Raw genomic sequence first — 5,389 nt, 5'->3', positions numbered from 1 at the left:
AATTCCACTTTGCACCTTTTTATGGGAGGGTGAGCATGGGAGCCTTCTATACTGTGTCTGGCAGACCATTCTACTGAAAAAGAGCACACACAGACTGTAGGTAAGAGGATGTCCTGAATTGGGGGGGGGGCACCAAAAGTGATGACCTTAGCTGGTGGGACAGCACATGACACACGTGGAAGTGACATCACCTCGACCCCTTCCGCCCATGCAGAGTAATGCACTTTCAATCCACTTTCACAATTGTTTGCTATTCCGCACAGTAAAATCCAGCTGCAAAGTGCTATTCCGTACAGCAAAATCCAGCTGCAAAGTGCTATTCCGCACAGCAAAATCCAGCTGCAAAGTGCTATTCCGCACAGCAAAATCCAGCTGCAAAGTGCTATTCCGCACAGCAAAATCCAGCTGCAAAGTGCTATTCCGCACAGCAAAATCCAGCTGCAAAGGGCTATTCCGCACAGTAAAATCCAACTGCAAAGTGCATTAAAAGTGGATTGAAAGTGCGTCTGGTGGCTGCAGATGCACTTCTAGTCAAATCAGCACTCTCACTATACTTTCTGGAGAGCATTCCCAAATGGTTTTCTGCTGTAGCTAAACCTCGATTTGTGCACATCCTGTGGGAATTTTAAATACCTATGCACCAGGCCCCTTTCCTCCTATCTGCCTGAATTTTCATCACAATTGGTTTGGCACTGTTTGTTTCCTATTGAAATATGTTTCCTCTTGAAACCTGGTGAAGCAGAAACTGAAGGCAGTAATTAAACTAGTATCTTTAACATTAGCATAAATTATCACTTAAAAAAAATCTAATACACACCCAATAAGGAAAAAAAACACATGAGAATCCCTTCTCATTCACTTGTTTATATGAAGGTGATAGATGATGCTCTTGTTCCCTTTCGAGGGGAGGGGGGATGGCGGGGCTCAACAACCGCTGCTATTACCCAGAAGAGGAACAAATCATACAACAGTGAATGTTCCTAAAAGCCATGGTTGTGATCCTAAACAGGTGATTGACCGCAAGAGCCATCTGAATGGGAAATGGGAGGGTGGCATAGCTGATAAGAACATAAGAACATAAGAACAAGCCAGCTGGATCAGACCAAAGTCCATCTAGTCCAGCTCTCTGCTACTCGCAGTGGCCCACCAGGTGCCTTTGGGAGCTCACATGCAGGAGGTGAAAGCAATGGCCTTCTGCGGCTGTTGCTCCCGATCACCTGGTCTGTTAAGGCATTTGCAATCTCAGATCAAAGAGGATCAAGATTGGTAGCCATCAATCAACTTCTCCTCCATAAATCTGTCCAAGCCCCTTTTAAAGCTATCCAGGTTAGTGGCCATCACCACCTCCTGTGGCAGCATATTCCAAACACCAATCACACGTTGCATGAAAGTGTTTCCTTTTATTAGTCCTAATTCTTCCCCAGCATTTTCAATGAATGTCCCCCCCCTGGTTCTAGTATTGTGAGAAAGAGAGAAAAATGTCTCTCTGTCCAGCATTTTCTACCCCATGCATAATTTTGTAGACTTCAATCCTTATCCCCCCTCAGCCATACTCCTCTCCAAACTAAAAGAGTCCCAAGCGCTGCAGCCTCTCCTCATAGGGGAAGGTGCTCCAGTCCCTCAATCATCGCCTTGTTGCCCTTCTCTGCACTTTTTCTATCTCCTCAATATCCTTTTTTTGAGATGCGTGACCAGAACTGGACACAGTACTCCAAGTGCGGTCGCACCACTGCTTTATATAAGGGCATGACAATCTTTGCAGTTTTATTATCAATTCCTTTTCTAATGATCCCCAGCATAGAGTTTGCCTTTTTCACAGCTACCATGCATTGAGTTGACATTCCCATGGAACTATCAACTAAGACGCCTAAATCCCTTTCCTGGTCTGTGACTGATAGCACTGACCCCTGTAGAAAGCGATATTATGTGAAGTTTGGATTTTTTGCCCTTTCATATGTGCATCTAGCTTTACATTTGCTACATTGAACTGCATTGCCATTTCCTGAAGCCATCATCTAATTTATCAGGTCACGCTTGCGAGCTCTTCGCAATCCTTTATTGGTTTCTCACCACTTCCTACATAATTTGGTATCATCTGCAAACTTGGCCACCACGCTACCCACCCCTACTTCCAGGTCATTTATGAATGAGTTAAAGAGCACTGGTCCCAAAAGCGGATCCTTAGGGGACACTCTCCCGACATCTCTCCATTGTTAGAACTTCCCATTTACACCCGCTCTTTGTTTCCTGTTTACCGACCAGTTTTTTGAAATCCATAGGAGGACTTCCCCTCTTATTCCTTCATTGCTGGAGTTTTCTCAACGGTCTCAGGTGAGGAACTTTTGTCAAAAGCCTTTTGGAAATCCAAAGTAGAACCAATGTCCGCAGGTTCGCCCCTGTCCACATGCCTGTTTACACCCTCAAAGAACTCTGAAATAAGTTTGTAAGACAGAAGTTTGCCTCTGCAAAAGCCATGCTGACTCTCTTTTCTCAGCAGGTCTTGCTTTTCTACATGTTTTATAATTTTATCTTTAATGATAGATTCTACTAATTTTTACCAGGAACAGATGTCAAACTGACTGGCCTGTAATTTCCCGGGTCCCCCCTAGATCCTTTCTTAAAGATTGGTGTGACATTGGCCATCTTCCAGTCTTCAGGGATGGAGCCTGGTTTCAGGGATAAGTTGCATATTAAAGTGAGAAGATCAGCAATTTCATGCTTGAGCTCTTTAAGAACTCTTCGGGTGAATGCAATCTGGGCCAGGGGATTTGGTTAACATTTAGATTTATCAATGGCTGCCAGAACTTCTTCCTTGTCTTACCACTATCTTCACTCAGTTCCTCAGATTCACCTCCTAAGAAGCTTGGTTCAGAGTGCAGGAATGTTTCCTCACCTCCTCCTTGGGTGTAAAGACAGATGCAAAGGAACTCATTCAGCTTCTCTGCAATCTCCCTGCCATCTTTTAGCACACCCTTTGTTCCTATGTCATCTAACGGGACCCTCCACTGCTTCCCTTGCTGGCTTCCTGCTTTTGATGTACTTGAAGAGAACTTTGTTTGTTGCTGGTCTTGATGTTCACCATAGCCATGCGTTCCTCATAATCACTTTTTTGCCTCCCCTTACAGCTGTTAACTTGCTTCTCTTTTGCCACCATTTGTGTTCCCTCTCATATTCTTCATCAGTCAAACTGGACTTCCATTTCTTCACAAAAAGACATTTCTTTCTTTTTTCTGATAATTTCCTCAACCTCTCTTTTGTTAACCATGGTGGCTTTCTTTTGGACTGGGTGCTGCCTCTTTTTTACTTCTAACCTGTGGAACTTACATTCCAGCTGAGCTTTTATTACTGTGTTTTTTAAATAACCTCCAAGCATCCTGGACAGTTTTGACTCTCTTGATTTTCCCTTTCAGCTTCCCTGCGCACTATCCCCCCTTCATCTTTGAGAAATTTCCCTTTCTGAAGGCCGAATGTAACTACATTAGTAGTTGCCACTTGTTCAGATGCTGAGATACTGAATCTGACTTGGCATTGTGGTCGCTGTTCCCTATCGGCATCAACAACACTGACTTCCCTGCACCAATTGCATCCTGGGTCCCACATAGAATTAGATCTAGGATCACCTCTCCCCTGGTTGGTTCCACAACCTATCTGCTCTTAAGCCACAGCTCATTTAGGCATATCCAGGAATGCTCTCTCCTTACTATGCGACCTGAACATGCATTTTTTTCCTCGTAGGATTTTATATGGGGATAGTTAAAATCACCCATTACCACTACATTTTGTTTTTTGTTGGCCTCTCTAATTTCTTTTTTTCCATCTCAGAATCCTCTTTGTGCACTTTGGTCAGGGGGGCGATAATATATTCCTAATATTAAACTGTCCTTTCACACCTGGTATTGATATCCACAGTGATTCTGTAGGGGAACCAGCTCCCCTTGCATTGTCTATTTTATGTGATACTATGCTCTCTTTGATGTCAAAGGGGCAACTCCACCCCTGCTAATGCGCCCTGTCCTATCCTTCCTATCGAGCCTGTAGCCTGGTATAACAGCATCCCACTGGTTCTCCTCATTCCACCATGTCTCTGTAATGCCCACTATATCAAAGTCCTCCTTCAAAACTCTGTACTCTAGCTCCCCCATTTTTGGTCGAATGCTTCTACTATTAGCATAGAGACACCTGTATACCCTGTCTCTATCCTTAACCTGGGATTTATGTGCTTTACCCTCAAGTCTTTTGTAGACACTATCCCTTGTCACATGCACCGTGTTTCCCCGAAAATAAGACAGTGCCTTATATTAATTTTTGCTCCCAAAGATGCACTATGTCTTATTTTCAGGGAATGTCTTATTTTTCTGTGTCCTGTTCGTCGGGCATGCTTCCAAACAAAAACTTTGCTACGTCTTACTTTCAGGGGATGCCTTATATTTCGCACTTCAGCAAAACCTCTACTACGTCTTATTTTCAGGGGATGTCTTATATTCGGGGAAACAGAGTAGTATTTTGACACACCTTCCAAGAGCCAGGGAGCTAGAGATACTACACTACAAGAAATCCCAATGGTATACAGGGAAAATTTGCAGACATACATGTATCCCTTTGGGCATAAGAGAATTTTTGCCATCATGAGTCAGATATCTGATCTACTGCATGCGGGAAAGCTATCTGGTGATCTTGGGGCAACTGCTGACTTCTGAATCAGAAACCATATTCTATGAGCACATTTCTCCATGCCGTCAACCTGCACAAAAAATCCTTCAACTCTCTTCCTCCCTTTTCTAAACACAAAAGTAGTATTTCTCAACTTTCTCTGGAGTAGCTACAAAGACATCTCAGGCTTCAACAAGAAATCGCTGTATCAGTAACCATTATTGTTTTATGAAGATCAACTACCAGTGCTTTATCATTTCAAGTGGCAGAAATTATGCACATTTTGTGCACACACAGATATATATATATATACACACAAGAAAAATCTATTTTCATCTAGTGCTGTTGAAAACCAGTTTTGAATAATATGTAATGTGATGATGATACAGATAAAAATAGGATCATGAAGGAAAGAGAGTCTGCCTAGTTTATCATTCATGAAACGATCTCTCTATACCGCCACCAGCTCCATATTATATAATGCTCAAGATTGCTGCGTGCAGCTGATAATGACAAAAAAGGAGCTGTGAAATGCTACTCGGTTGCATTGTCAAATGGGGTGAGGGGTGGGGGACAAGTTGTAGAGTACCATTCACTCAGTCATGTCTGGCCAGTGGCAGGAGGTTCAGGGTGGGTGGGAGAAAACATGGCCAAGTCTTGTGTGTGTTGGAATAGTTGATGTGACATGGGGCAACTCTAGGAATTGCTGGCAACTCTGTGGTAAAAAAAGAGGTTTTAC

The sequence above is a fragment of the Sphaerodactylus townsendi genome, linkage group LG02 (genome assembly GCF_021028975.2).
Source record: "Sphaerodactylus townsendi isolate TG3544 linkage group LG02, MPM_Stown_v2.3, whole genome shotgun sequence".
In the NCBI taxonomy this organism is placed as follows: Eukaryota; Metazoa; Chordata; class Lepidosauria; order Squamata; family Sphaerodactylidae; genus Sphaerodactylus; species Sphaerodactylus townsendi.
This window is presented reverse-complemented; position numbering follows the sequence as displayed.